Source organism: Pleurodeles waltl, chromosome 9 (genome assembly GCF_031143425.1).
Source record: "Pleurodeles waltl isolate 20211129_DDA chromosome 9, aPleWal1.hap1.20221129, whole genome shotgun sequence".
Lineage (NCBI taxonomy): Eukaryota > Metazoa > Chordata > Amphibia > Caudata > Salamandridae > Pleurodeles > Pleurodeles waltl.
In genome coordinates, this window is record NC_090448.1 from 871,022,574 (window position 1) to 871,038,618 (window position 16,045).

General features: G+C 42.1%; 1 protein-coding gene and 1 long non-coding RNA gene across 2 annotated transcripts in view; one reads left to right on the forward strand and one right to left on the reverse strand.

The window, feature by feature from the left end:
• Window positions 1-16,045, reverse strand: part of FOXN3 (forkhead box N3) — a 648,650-nt gene that overhangs the window by 593,433 nt on the left and 39,172 nt on the right. Inside the window, exon 2 of the mRNA XM_069208155.1 lies at window positions 11,005-11,092. The gene's annotated coding sequence lies outside the window, so the exon portion shown is untranslated. The remainder of the gene's footprint in view (window positions 1-11,004; window positions 11,093-16,045) is intronic.
• The window catches only part of LOC138260052 (uncharacterized), a 163,817-nt gene that overhangs the window by 49,758 nt on the left and 98,014 nt on the right, over window positions 1-16,045 (forward strand). The window lies entirely within an intron of this gene.

Here is a 16,045-nt window from a genome sequence, read left to right on the forward strand (position 1 = left end):
AATGTTGTTATATGATTATTTGTTTCAATGGCCTATTCATCTCAGAGGCACGTAAAAAATGTTGGTACTGACGTCGGCACATCGGCGAGGACCTCTTATTGCCTGTATGATGTCAGACGGCGTCACGTGGGCAATTGTGACGTCCTCGTCGACGTGCGAAAGCTAGGAAGAAGATTTCTGTCGAGGGCTGGCGCAGGGGAGAATTCAATAAGTGAGGAATCCACAGGTAGCTAATGTATCCACCAGAAAAGGCGTTACCGAATGTAAGTAACTTGTTCTTCTATTACATATCAGAGTCGTGCAGCATAATAATAGTGAATTGGGGGAGGAAGCCTCAATATGTGTATCTTTTTTGCTGTACAGGGATTTTTACTATCCCATGTGAATCATTTCATAAAAAAGGCTGCTGCATTTTGTGAAGTAAACATGGGAAAGGCTGCAAAGGCACCGTTTGCATTGCATATAATGCTTTAGAAAACAATGGATGGCAGTCTTAGACTGATGCTGCTTAAATCGTGAACCTTAACTTAAGATCATTGAAGCTCAAAAGTGAGAGTTTCTCTGTGAACTGTGCATGTCCACTGCTTCACTTTGTAATCTATTCTTGGGCAGAATTAATTTATAAATGGCTGCAGGGTGGGCTTGCTACTGGGTTTGGGAGTGTGCTATGTACATTCTCGTGGGAGTATGTATTTTCTACTATAAAGCACTTTGGAAATCTTCGTTAAGTTTCAGCTCTTGAAGGAATAAGACCTCTAATGTGTCTGTTATTTCTGTAACCCATACAGGTGGGTTGGTGTGTTGCAACAGTTGAACCTCCGCCAACCTTGTAGCACAACCTACAGAGATAATCCACAACATAGATCACTCGGATTAGACAGACATTTGTAAGATCAACCCCCTGTTGCTGTTATAGAAATCACAAGAGGTGGGGAACAATTGCCTTGCCTCACTTGCCTTGCCCTTGACTAAAAGTTGCAGATCTCAATTTTTCTTCAATAACCCAACAGCGAGAAGAGACCAGGGAACATCATGCTGTACAAAACGCCATACCAGAACATAAAGTTTAACCATTCATAAAGTACCATGCAGCATCAATGCATTACAACATCGCATCATGCCATTCTTGTCAATAAGTCTGGCTTTTTTGTCCAGAGTCTCCTGCCTATCATTAACAGTGCTGTGTACAGCCATCAGGGGATATGTGAGGTAATAAATAAAACAATATGTATTTCCAACGAATGCATCATTTAGAAATAAAATTGAATTAAACGTAAATCTTTTCCCATTGTGCTGTCTGTATCCCTCCTCTACAGTCATTTTCATGGAACCGTTGCTGTCCCAAGCTCTTCTGGATAAAGGCTTCTCAATTGATTTTTCAAAGGTTAATTAGATGTGTATCATATCATCGAACCATTCGTGTTTTGCAGGTGCAGAATTCAGCTTTGACAATCTAACTGTGTCTTAGGCCATACTGCTTCTTGTGGCAATGTATCGTGCGTGGTCTTATAACCTGAACAGAAATCAATGTCTGCTTATTTAAAATACAGTACACTTGGCAAAAAGCACAAATAGTTAATTACTCATTTAGAGGGAGCTCATTCGCTAAATAATAAATAAAACTGATACCCCTGGTGACAAGGCCTCCTACCAAGAAACAGTACTACCACTTCATTTGAATACGTTCCATAGACTCAAGAAGATGGTGAATCCACTATGTGTTCAAGGTGCCTGCCCTGGTGGGTGCTAGAGAATGTAGTTCTCATTAGACCATCTCCGATGGAGCAAACATTCTATCTGGAAAGAAGTCGGTCCAGCAACCCAGAGATATAACAATTTTCAGAATACATATGAGAAGAAACCCACACGGGAAGGCCAGCCTGATGCTGTAGGTAATCCTGTCTCCACCATGAGCACCTCTGTTCCTTAAGAGCAAGTAGTTACTGCACCTCACCAACAGTGGACCTGGCTATCCTGAAATAATAATAATAATCATACATCAATTGTAGCATTAACAGAATATTAGCTAACCAGCATTACCCATTTTAGGTAAAAAAAACCTTTTTCCTTTGTATCACATGAGTGGAATGACCTTTCTGTAAAGATCTTAAACATAACATTATTCTGTATCATGACTTTCTTGGTCCACTTGAACCTGAGCTGGCAGAAACTCGGAAAACATGAGGTTAGGAAAATATACAAAATCCATGTAACTTTCTGAAATAAGATTTTTTTATGATACCTTCCACACTTTGATGGTGCCCTAATGGTGCACTGGTAAGACAACAGTGTCCTGCTGACTAATCACGAGATCCTGCCACAACTCACCACAAAGTGTAGTTGCTTCTATTTTTTTGATCATTTATAAATGTCACTACAGATCTGAGGTTTCAGTGTAACATAATAAAAAAGCACAATATGTTACCCAGGTAAATGTGGCTTATTTTGTTGATCTCAGAATGACAGAAGGCAGTGAGGACGCCCCCACAGTGTTAATCACAGGACCCTTTAGTAGATGCGTTAGTCCACTGAGATGCCAGACCAAAGGAAAGTCGTCCAAGCAATTAATATCTGGTGTGTTCCAATGGCATTAGTCAATTTGCACATGTAGTGTTATCCTTAATAGTCTTTTTTTAGACATAATCTGACCATGTTTACGAAAAACTGCAAGCAGGTGACTTGTTATTATTGAAGAGACCTTTTTAGGTTTTGCTTGCACAGCGCTTGCACTGTTCTTACGAAATCTCCTAATCTTCTTTATTTAAAAGAAAAATCTTAAAAGGTGCTTAGAACCTGCTCATTACTTCCCTTTACTTACTACTGGCTGGCTTCCACGTGGCTCCTACATCACCTTAATTACCACTGGCTAGCTGTCACGTCACTCTTGTTTCCTTACTGGTCAGTGCCTCCTCCTCACCTCTGTCATTGTCCTGTGGAGCCTGGACCAGGTAATGACTCTGGTGGCCAGTGTCCTTCCACTGGTTGCATGCTTATGGGGGTGCTTTTTATTTTTAATTACTGTTGTAGCACTCCATGAGAGTGCATATTTTTGTAGGCCATCTCATTTCCTCCTCTCGTCCTGGCTAGTAACCACCTCCCATACCACTCCCAAGTCCAGGTGCCTACCACACGTCCCGCTACCCCCACTGTAGTGCTTCAACTGCTTGCACAATTTAACCGCACCCTAGTAAAGCTTCTTTGGGAAACCATCCCATTTCCATTCTTCTTCTAGGTTCCAGAACACGTTCCTGATTTTCCCACTTTCACTCCTTTTTAAAGGCATGCAGAACATCGACAGACTCTTGAATAAAAGCTGTTCCTTGGAAACATCACTCTCTCAATAAATTCACCTTCCCCCCTAACACATTAGTGTCCCTTTGTCTTGTGCTGCACGTACCACTCCTACTGTGGTCTGGAGATGGGATTACCCTTGCCTCTCTCTCAGAAGTACTTTCCAAAACACACTTTTTGAGCACCATTGAAACATATTTTTGAATTGAGTTTCATAGCAGTGCCATTTTGGGCGCTGCTTTCTGCAAGGTATGTCCTGCTAGAGATGGTATGCAAAACAAGCAAGTTTCTCGGCCTTTCAGTGCATCTCTCTGTAAGATCAGTACCTTTTCATTTGCCTTCAAACAACATTTAAAAAAATATGTTTTTCTACTTGGAAGGGAAAAATGAAATCCCAAAAAAGTCATGTCTAACACACGTTCATCTCATCTGCTTTCAAAATGTGTTTTATTGGAATTTATAATTGGACACCTGTCCTCGAAAAGTTCAATTAGATAAAAACAAATTATCATAAGCAAAATAATAGACTTTGTTTATGGTAATTATATATTTGCTATGTAATAGACCAAGTACATCCTAAGGATTCTGGAGTCCCTGGGCCAAACGTATTTTGGGAGCCCCTGTTCGGAATTTGAATTTCTGATTCACTTTCTACTCTTCCATGCCTTCTTTGGCCAGACCACTGATAGTGCACAGGCACACTCATCAGAAATGTTAAAGGTGTTTACATTGAATATTCAGGGATAGTGACGTGTGTTTTCAATATTGTTCACAGGAGCATCTCACAAATATTGCTGCAAGTAATGTCTGTGACATCCTCAAAATTCCCATATGCGAGTTCCGGTTTTGATCTAAAAGAACTTTTTTTTTTTAATGGATGCTGGGTAAATCATAAACACATTACTCTACAAACTGTCTGTAATAGACCCTCACACATCATTCACATTAAAAATAAATTAAGGAATATGGTATTTAAAACAATACGTGTATGAACTACTGAGGGTCATCCGGGCAATATCTTTGCAGAACAAAGCTGGTTCTATTCGCCCCCCCCTGAAAGACTGGGGCCTGGGCCAGAGCCCGCTTTGCCCATGCCTTAAAACGTCTCTATAATAGATTTGCTTTCTTCATGCTCTTTACAGACTTTCTGAAATATTTCGTATGAAATGCAAATCGCCTCTCCACACCCAGCACAAGTGATCTGGAACGGTCTAAATTCTCTCCAAATGTTAACAGGAAACAATAAAAATATCCGTATTGACTAATGCCGTTTTTATTTAAGTAACATGCTAACTGTCAAAACTGTTTTATTATTTTTCGAAGAAAATTGGAGGAAGGGAAATATGTTGGCGTTGCCTTCGTATTTCATTTTCATACAGCACTGGGGAGAAAGGCTTTCATTTTCGCCTCTCCTTTCAAAGCGAGCATCATGCCAGGATGTAAGCATGGTGCACTGATCTCTTACCTGTAGAATGATGTTGCATCCCTCTGAGATGGCTGGTTTATCAGTGTGAATTAAATAGCTGTCTTGAAAAGGTGACTATCGTTAAACGCTGTCGCCATGGCCATTTAAAGGACATGACCTGCATAAGGAGTAAAAATGAAAATACATATACTTATAAAGTTATATGAGAACAAAATAGTTTAACAGTTCTTACGAAAGTGTATTATTAATAAAAGTGTGCTGGTGAAACATGTTAAAATGAAAAAGAGATCAAGGCTTTCCGTATTTCTTGACCGGGTGAATGTTACATTGATAGATGCTTTCTTTAAGCATCTGCCGCTTAGACGTTTTAACAAATAACAACGTAAAACTGGAAGAACTGCGGAGGGCAAGTGGAGAAAAAATGAGAGAGAAGCCCAGGCTTTAAGTTTGTAGCTTACTTAATGACTAAGGGCCTGATTACAACTTTGGAGGAGATGTTAATCCGTCCCAAATGTGACGGATATACCACCAGAAATATTACGAGTTCCATAGGATATAATGGACTCGTAATACGGCTGGTGGTATATCCGTCACTTTACCATCACTTTTGGGGCGGATTAACACCTCCTCCAAAGTTGTAATCAGGCCCTATATGTTATTACGGGCAAAACAGAAGTATCCTGGTCATGTACTGCTCGCAAATGGAGTAGTGAATGAAGTGTAATACACATTGTTATAGCACCAATAAAACAAAGCTACTGTACAGTTTTACTGGATAGCAAAAGTAGTTACAGCTGACAGCTATGGGTAACACAATTCAGTAGAAGACTGGTGTTCCAGATCTGTAAGGTGAGACATCTATGACGATCATACCGCCTGTTGCATAAAGGCTATAACAGGCTAAGCACCTTGTGCCCCTTTGGCTGCTAAATTCAACTCTGTAATTTTTGCTCCACCCCCAAGGCTTCTGCTCTCGTACAGATTACCTTTCTGCCTTTAGCCTATCAGCACTTCACAGGACCAGACGTCTCTCATTCATAGACCACTTGCCTGCAATAGGTCCTACCCTTCCTAATTGTTTAGGGTCCCAACCCAAATCTATCCCCTGCATCGCACATCTCTCTGAGTGCCAAGCCTACACGTCTAACCTTGTTTCTACAAATCATAGTACCAGTTCTACTAAGAATCCTGGTGCTTATCCCTTGAGTCTCAGTTCCATAAATGTTCACACCTTCCCCCAAAACCCTTTCTTTCACCTTCATTCACCATGCCAGTTCCCAAATCGTACCCACTCCATTTGTTTAGAGCCACAATCCTCAGGGATACCCCTTCCCCACACCAGGAGTTTTGCCTTCCTTGAATTCCACCAGCAAAATTTTTCTCAATCACAGTCTGGGAAGCCCAGTCTAATTACTGCAGTAATGTTATGTTGAGTATATTCCACTGACATATCACCAGATCACCTAAACCTCATGAAGAGGAACAAGAGACATGGAAAATAAGGACCCGGACAGTGGAAAGGAGTGGACAAGATATTAGTAGCAGGGAGGAACTTTAACAAATGTGTCCACAGATTTAGTCCATCAGGATTTTTTACTTTTGACTAGCCGGTTTCTGGACTGGTCCGGTTAACAAGATTCAATACCTGAGTCTCACTCACAGTAAATTCACAGTTATTGGACAGAGGCTGTTAATTGACAGTGCCTGCCTTTTAATCTAAGGCCACTGCTGCACAGCTAAGGTAAGAGGCTCTTGGCTGGTTACACATGAGCAAGTGTGTGCAGGCTGCACGTGTGAGACTACAGTTGTGGGCAGCTCGGTACCTGCACACAGGTAGCCTGTTGCAAAAGAGTCTCTTCAAGCACTGTTAATGACCTGGCGTAGGCCTTTTAGTATGAGTGGGCGTCTACAGTGTGGGTCTGTAGTGGTTAATGAGGTCTATCATGATTTCCCTGTGTACGTATTACAGACACAATCTGCCCAAAAGCATAGTTTTAAGCTACTTATGCCTATGAAGTCCAGCGAGGTAACAATCTGGGGTAAAACACGCAACCCAGATTATGAATCTCCAGTCCCTAACATTCCAAATGCACACCTAATGGTACTTTACGATCTGTCATATTTCTCTGGCTCAGCCCATAATCAGATTCCAGGCCTTTGTCCCATTTACTGGGCTGAGTTGAGATCAAATGCTTCCCCTCAAAAAATGCCAATTAACAGTGCCCAGTTCCTGGGAAAGGAAAGGGTTTGGGAGGATATCTGCATCTGATAACTAGTGTTATCACACTGCACCTGTGCCAGGACAGTTTAGGGCCACTGGAATGAAGGAGGAAACCCAGGCTCTGGAGCCAAAACAGGAGAGGTTCCCCTCTGAAGTTCTGGCGGGAAGGAATCAAGCACTGCTCATCGAGGGGCAGAGTTGAGGCTCTCAGGGGAACTCTTACCAGAGACAACTTGCAGATGCAATTCTGGATTGTCCCAGAATGCTTTGCAGGAAGTTTGGGACAGGGGTGGAGGGATAATGTGACATACAAGGATAGGCCAGGGATGCCCGGTTCCCAAAATGTTCTACCCCCACTTTACAAAGTTGGGGGAATGGACCTACTGAGGGAACTATGACCTAGGACTTCTATGTACTGGCCCTTGACTGTGCTGCCACCGGGTGCCCTTCAAGAAGCAGGGAGGCTGTGAGGCATGGGAAGTGCAGCAGATAGGGTATTTTGCTGTGCAAGATGCCTTAATCAACATGAAAACAAGCAGAGGGCAGTTCTGGCAAACAGAGAAGTAAAAATGCAACTCACCAAGCAAAGTGTCCTTTAAAGGCCAGGGCTCCTGAAGAAAATGCTCCTATTGGCTAGGGATGGCGACTAGGAGCAAAACTAGCAAAAGATGATGAAAACCGGCTGCATCAGTCGAGAGATATGTCTCTTTGAAATTGGCCCCCTTGAAGATAAGAAAAATGAGCAACCAAGAGTGTGGTGCTTTGCCCGATTCCTTTGTAACAACCCTGGGGTGGGGAGAGTCCTGGCGTCTGCATAATGTTGACCATAGTGGGAAACAAAAAGGAAGATGCTGCCTCCAGCACTGGAGCTGCATGTGGGAGCTGACAGGGATGCATGGCCTTGGGGATCCCCAATGGCCCTCACCAAATGGCTACGTTTGTGGATGCCCCGGATGGGACAGGAGCACCCAAATCAAAAAGACAGACACGTGGTGAGAGGCTGCAGCAGCGTAAACAAAGCAGGCAAACCTGACAATAAAATATGCAGTGAAATGGGCTCTGTGTGTCCCTTACAGCCTTAATCCCCTAAGTTTTGTAGTGGCTCTAAAAAGCATATGTGGAAACCACCAATGTATTTTAAACATGCTGTGAGGTGCTGCAGGAGGTGCAGCAGCCCCCTCAGAGAGTGCCCCAAAATTCACTGCAAGTCGCTGGGGGCATGGAATCCGCGATCCTCCTGGACAGTTTCACCTTTGATTGAAGAGGCAGAGGTTTTGCGCTTTCTTTCTGGAGCGTGTGGATCCTCTTTGATTCATCCTATCACTCCACTTTGTAGAATGTAAAGAAAGAATCTAATGCACGTCTTCAGTTTAAAACTGCTTTGTTGACAACACCGGTGATAATGCAATGTTGGCTTTTATAATTAATACTTTCTAATAACATTGTTCCCATTAATTCCAGTGGTGTTACACTGACAAAGTATGACATGTGGTCATTGGTATTAATGTGGCGACACCTTGACAAAGCCAATACTCCTACTTTAGCTAAACTGGCACTCCCTTATATTGTGATGTTGCATCTGATATAGGTGGGGGGGTTACCATGGGTTACCCCTAGGGGTGTAATGTGATATCTATCTGAGTGCATATATTTGTCATTTTATTCATCATATTTAGAGTGTGTGTGTGTGTTAAACAGAATTTTCCATTTTAAAAGAAAAAGCACTGACTGGATATTAATTTAATGAGTGTTGTTGCATGCCAGAAAATTGGGGGTACTAGTCCTCTCACCTCCGCTAATTAGGCCTTTGTCTGCTCTGCTTCGCTACCCAGAGAAAGTCAACTGCTACAATGAAGTACTTGGTTCCCAATAAAAAAGATAATTGACTGACTCACATCTGTTACGACTAATAACCCAGTTTCTTACAGAACTTTTTGGGTGTAGATGTCTTTCCCAAAATGGTAGTAACTGCCAAGCAGAGCAGTGGGACATTAGGAGTGGGGTGCCTGAGTGGCACATACAAAGAGAGCCCGAGTAGGAAGGGGGTAGAAGATGTTGCCTAAAGGATGATTGTGAGAGGATTCAGGGCTTGCTAGTAGTTTCCTGACTTCTCCCTCCATCCTGGTAGATCCCTGTATTTTTTAGGATTATGCCATACAAATTGTTTCGGTGAAACCTATAAAATGCTTTAAATGCACAAAACAATTTGACACAAATGTGTTATTTTTCAAACGTTTATCTAATTTTGTATAACCAAAGTTGCTTTATTTACACAATTACTGTATATTTACCTGCAATGTGGTGCTTATATTGAAAAAAAATATATATAATTTTGACCAAAAACCACCAAAGATACACTGCAATGGAATTAGCAGATACCACCTCCTCAGCTCTTCGCGGTGCCTAAATTTAGTGGCACAGCAGGATGACATTTCAATTAGTGGGGGTGCTACGTGGGCCGAACCTCAGTTATAGTGGAACCCCCGTCCGCTGTACACTTAGTGCTTGCAAAGACTCCTTCCATTACTAACACTTGTTCGGCTCGGAATCCAATCAAACGTCAGGCCTTTAAAAATAAATGTACTACTGCAGCATTATCATAGAGCCGGCTCAGACTGCATAACACACTGCATTCTGCAGAGCTGGTGGCCTAATTTACTTCTGCCACAATCCAATTTATGTTACAGTGCAGAAGATAAAAGAGATCAGATTTCTTAAAAGGATCAATACTTACCCATTTATCTTACGCCAACGCAATAAAGGCAAGAAAGCTAAAAACAGAAAGATAAAACCACTCTGAATAAGGATGTCCAGAAGTCAGCAGTGCAGTATTTAAACAGCATAGCGGCCTTCTTGCACTGGAACACCTTGGGGGTCAGTTAGACCTGATAGATGAGATTGGCGTCTAAAACACCCAAGCGTAAATCGTATTTATGCAGGGTTCCTGCAGTGGTTTTGGGCCCGATTTCCTGATTTGTGCACCCAATAAAGCATGCAAATGTTTTTGCGTCTGATAGCAGGCGTGGTTACCTCAATTTGTATGTGTTTTACACCTACTGATGGGAACAAACAGTGCAACATATGCAAAAAAGTTACCAAGCATAATTTCCACCTGTCTTATAACGTGCACCAATGCAATTTAGACCCAAATACCATTTGCATTGATCTAAATAACCTGGTTCATGTCAAAATGATTCCATGATTTAAAATGACAGAAAATGACACCGAGCACCATCAATGATGTGGTGAGTAAAGGAAACTGGTTCAACCAATCACATATTTGCAGTATGAAAGAAACGTTATACATGATCCCTGTTACACAACCCACCCTTCTCACGCCCTCAGCCCCCAGCAAGCGATTTAGTCAAGGAAAAAGCATAGGAAGCAGGAAGGAAAAGTTTCACTGCCAAATTCTGTTATTTTCTTTACTCACCATAATAGTTAACTTGTTTGGCATGAGTGCCACAAACACAACAGCTATGTTAAACTGCTCAAAGAAGGCAATGGTTAACCAAATATGCATGTTTGCACCTTCTGCTACAAAACTAACACAAATGCACTAAATACAAGGAATAGTCTAACCAGAAGAACACCCCTAGGGCCAACGAAGACCGACTCAAGGCCAGGAAGGCCAGGAAAGTCAGGAAACCATCCGCACAGGGTAAAGAAAGAAAAACACCACAGCCCTAGGGCATAGAACTACCTGCTAAGGTTAGAGAATTATCTGCCCGGGGTGAAAATTATAGTCATGTGTAAGGTAAAACAAATTACATTCTTCTAGACAAGGGGCAGACCCACCCAAGGCAAATCGAACAGCTACCCATGGGTAAAGAAAATGTATTTTCTGGGTTCCGAGCATAAACATTAAGAGAGGGAATCAGATTCACCCGATGTCAGGGAATGCCTCACCCTGGCAAGGGAATAACTCACACAGAATTAGGAAGCTTCGGCACAGGAAAACAGAATGGTCTGTAAAGAAACCCTATCTGACCACGGCAAGGGAACAATTTACTTCCAATGTTACACAATCCTTGATAGGTAACTTTTAGGAAAATATTACGCTTACCTCCTATTTTAAGCCGTCCTCCAAAGTATGAAACAAACCAGCAATGTACGTAGGGAGAAGCTGTCCCATTGGCTTCTGTTCGTCAGTGCTGTACAAAAACAAGAACAAAATACATTTCTTAAGAATTTTCATTAAGTACATAAAGATATACTTCAATCACAAAGGTAACAAACAAAACAGTGCCGAAAATACTGAGCTTTATAGAGGTGAATAACGTTTTTAAGTGTACTTTTAGATGTCATTTATACATTCAGTGTAAACAATTTTGTTAACCTGCCAAGGTAACAGTTAAGTTCACTTGTATAACTGAACTCACATCACATAGCAGTCAGTTAAAAACTATGAACGTTCATATCATTTTCACTTCTCTCGCGTTTAGTCGTGGTCCATAGAAAAAAGCAGGCCTTCCTTTTCAGACTACAAAAGTAAACAAACACAAATGATGGAAGGAATGCAGAACCAATCAAACATTCACCCCCAGTCACAGATCTGGGTTTAACCCATCAATTCGTTTGCTCACCATACCTTCTCAGTTTAGACACAGCCATATGCAAATCAGTCTCGACCCTGTTCCCCATGGGAACAGTCCAGCTTGAACTGCCAGGCCACGTCCTCCCTGGACCAGAAACAAGCACCCTGGGACTTGTTTCAGAGTATCACCCTTCATCAGCAAGGCTAGCATGAATCCAGTGGAATAGTGAGCCCGGGACCCACGGCAGGGGATCTTTAAGAAAGAATGGTTAGACTTTCTTCCTGAATGGGTGACGATGGAGCTTCAGTTCAACTGATGAGCATGATTCTCACCAATTCTGATTTAATTATCTTAAGAGCTCAAGTTTATCATCTGTGAATCACAGATTTTTTTAACTGTGTGAAATCCTGGTGACATTTTTGAGTTCTAGTCGTTTACATATGGAATCTGTAGGGTGGCTGAGGAATGGAAGACATTTGAGAAGAAATTTTGAGAGGGCTTGATGACAGCTGGACTTGCATCTGGAAGGATGGGACTACTGCAACCAATCTAACTGAGTATGCACTAATCCAAGTAGCCCTTGTGCCTGTCCTCTATGTAACTTTGTGGCTATGGCTAGGACAATACAACGGCTCTATGATAATTCTGTGTCATTTTGCACACCTAACACAGATTTCTTGCACCTTAATTTACACATCGTCCCACCTAGAAACCTTAAAATGTTTTAAAGGAACTATGTAAATCTCTTGTTGCACAGAGAGACAAAGTCAGCATGTAGTAGTTGTATGGAAGTTGCATTTAGGGTGTTTTCTTCAATCAAAGAACATGTGCATTGAGAGACAGTGATCTAAAGCAAGAACAGATTGCTCCTCTTCGGAGTATAGTTGTAGTTCTGATGTGCTATGCATTACACAGCCCACAGCATCCATATTTTTTGACTGCTGCAAAGCAACATGGGTAGTGCAGAAAAGCAACAGAGACTAGATTTCACACAGCTGCTACACCGTTAAAACTGTGCAACAAATTATGCAACCAGCAAAATCAATGAGGTGCAAGTCTGCTTACTTCGCAAAACACATTGCTGCATACCTAGGTGATATCACTTGCAGACTTGGATTTGCAAACCCAACCTCTGACATTCAGATTCATATTGGTCTAGCTCTCCCCAAGCACACTTTTGTTTATTTATTGTTTTTTATATAACATTACCCTTTTACTTCACATGCCATCAGTTCACTTTCTAATCAACAGCAACCATGAGACTACAGTCTCTAAAATACAAGGATCGAGGGGTACATAACAGAATTATAAAATTATGTAACTTTTAATCCCTTAAGAGATAAGAATTCTCCCCATACATTAGTGCTGAGACCTTGGGCTAGATGTATCAAAAGGTTTTACCCATTCTGGGTCTATGGGAAAATGCTTTCGTACATATGACTCCTTGTTCGATTGTTTGCACAGATCATGCTTAAGCCTTCATAACATATTTTCCACCAAGGATGTTCAGGCAGTTTGTGTCCTTTGTTTTTCACATGTTGGGGATTCTAAAGGTACCTAGGGTTTGTGTTTCCCCCGAGGGAACGGAGAAAATAGCTAAAAGATGCTGTGCAAAACAGGCACCAACAAAAGATTTGCTGTGTTAAAACTGTCCTTTTCTCGGCTTTCAAACATAGCTAGAGTTGTTTAAAAACATACTTTCACCACAGTTTTACCAATTTTCCAAATGGTTGTCAAGATTTCCTCTTTTACACATGTTAGCAATTTTGAATTTTTTGGGTGAAAGGGGCGTAACATCCATGAGTGAACCAGGATGGCTTTCCTTTTCTGAAAAATAGACATATTTCTGAATTCAGCACGGGGGCATTTGTACAGACCGCTCACGGTTTTGTTATAGAAACTAATGGGTGAAATGAAAAAATAGTGAAGGTAGGAAAAAAGAAATGTCAGAAATATTTGAATCTACAATTTTTCGCATTAAGGCTTATCAACAAAAGTATTATACTGTTATGTCTGTCAGACTCCTACGGTGGAAGAAATATATAATTTCTATGGTTTTTCAAATACACACAATACCCAGACCTATGAAACAAGCTGCAACTCATTATGATTTTCCAGTGTGTTTTGACCATGTATCAATTCATAACGTAAAACTGAATTCATTATATAGAGGTATGAAGGCAAGCCATACTCTTTAGAAATAGATCATAGAAGCTGAAAAAAGGTGTTATTAATACCACTCTGAATTCGGAGCTATTGATAATACTTACGGCCTCATTACGAGGCTGGCGGTCCTAGGACTGCCAGGCTCAGGGTGGAGGATGGACGCCGTGGCTGTGATGGTCTTACTGCAACATTATGAGTTAGGCAGGCAGACCCACAGGTCCTGACGGGTTGACGGCAGTCTTGGTAGTAGTCAGCCAGGGCGGTGCTGAACTCAGCGCCGCATGGCTGATAACAACCTAGTTCTCCACCAGCCTTTTAATGGTGGCACCGCGTAATGAAACGGCTGACAGAGAAAAAGTGCTGGGGGCCTCGGGGGGCCTGCATTGCCAATGGTATGGACAGTGCAGGCGCCCCCCTGCCCAGCATCTTCAGAATGCCCTCTGTCTGCTTTGTAGACAGTGCTCATGCCATGGATGCTGGTCAGCCCGCTCTGTGCTACGAGATAGCACTCGGCTCCTTTAAGGGAGCCGAGTCCTAGCTCATAGCACTATTGCCATGTGTCTGACCAGCAGGAATGCTCTATTTCAAGGTTTCCGCCGGTCAGCCTGGTCAGACCGGAGGAAACCTTGTAATACGGAGGGTGAGGGGGGATGCCAACGCCATGGCAGTGGCGTCATCGCTGCAAGTTTTTCGGCCCGGCGGTGGGACCGCCAAACTCCTAATGAGGCCTTAGGTGATTCTCAGGAGGCTTCACAAAATGTGTTCATTTGTGCACACTGACTTACATTTGGAAGCCAAGAATGTAGAGAAATTCAACAGGTAATAATAAAAGGCCTCCTATGCTCCGCTCCCATTTTCTCTCAAAAAACAGTACACCACATGAAAGAATTGGCTTATTGCAAAGGACATGAAACGCCCATGAGCATACAATGGAAACGTCAATTTTTTTTATTTGAAGTGCATCCATTCTTAGGATAGGATAGCTATGGCATTTGGGTCTGCGGTTGGCTGGCACCCGCGGTAACCTACCCACTCAAGACATTTTTTAAAGGTTTATAAAACAAAGATATTCTCAGACTCTGTCAACCCAGATTGGAGTGTTGATGGACGATACAACCAAACTCACTCTTTCGTTTTGCAAAAAAGACCATCCCAACGCTATGCTTCATCATTGGGTTTCATCCTGGGGTCATGAGTGCCAGGATGGGCTCAACCAAAGTGGAGGGAGCACTTAGGTATTACTTGTTGTGTAAGAGAAACTAGAGAGTAAAATATCAAGTTGCACACTACAGGGAGTGCAGAATTATTAGTCAAGTTGTATTTTTGAGGATTAATTATATTATTGAACAACAACCATGTTCTCAATGAACCCAAAAAACTCATTAATATCAAAGCTGAATATTTTTGGAAGTAGTTTTTAGTTTGTTTTAATTTTAGCTATGTTAGGGGGATATCTGTGTGTGCAGGTGACTATTACTGTGCATAATTATTAGGCAACTTAACAAAAAAAAATATATACCCATTTCAATTATTTATTATTACCAGTGAAACCAATATAACATCTCAACATTCACAAATATACATTTCTGACATTCAAAAACAAAACAAAAACAAATCAGTGACCAATATAGCCACCTTTCTTTGCAAGGACACTCAAAAGCCTGCCATCCATGGATTCTGTCAGTGTTTTGATCTGTTCACCATCAACATTGCGTGAAGCAGCAACCACAGCCTCCCAGACACTGTTCAGAGAGGTGTACTGTTTTCCCTCCTTGTAAATCTCACATTTGATGATGGACCACAGGTTCTCAATGGGGTTCAGATCAGGTGAACAAGGAGGCCATGTCATTAGATTTCCTTCTTTTATACCCTTTCTTGCCAGCCACGCTGTGGAGTACTTGGACGCGTGTGATGGAGCATTGTCCTGCATGAAAACCATGTTTTTCTTGAAGGATGCAGACTTCTTCCTGTACCACTGCTTGAAGAAGGTGTCTTCCAGGAACTGGCAGTAGGACTGGGAGTTGAGCTTGACTCCATCCTCAACCCGAAAAGGCCCCACAAGCTCATCTTTGATGATACCAGCCCAAACCAGTAATCCACCTCCACCTTGCTGGCGTCTGAGTCGGACTGGAGCTCTCTGCCCTTTACCAATCCAGCCACGGGCCCATCCATCTGGCCCATCAAGACTCACTCTCATTTCATCAGTCCATAAAACCTTAGAAAAATCAGTCTTGAGATATTTCTTGGCCCAGTCTTGACGTTTCAGCTTGTGTGTCTTGTTCAGTGGTGGTCGTCTTTCAGCCTTTCTTACCTTGGCCATGTCTCTGAGTATTGCACACCTTGTGCTTTTGGGCACTCCAGTGATGTTGCAGCTCTGAAATATGGCCAAACTGGTGGCAAGTG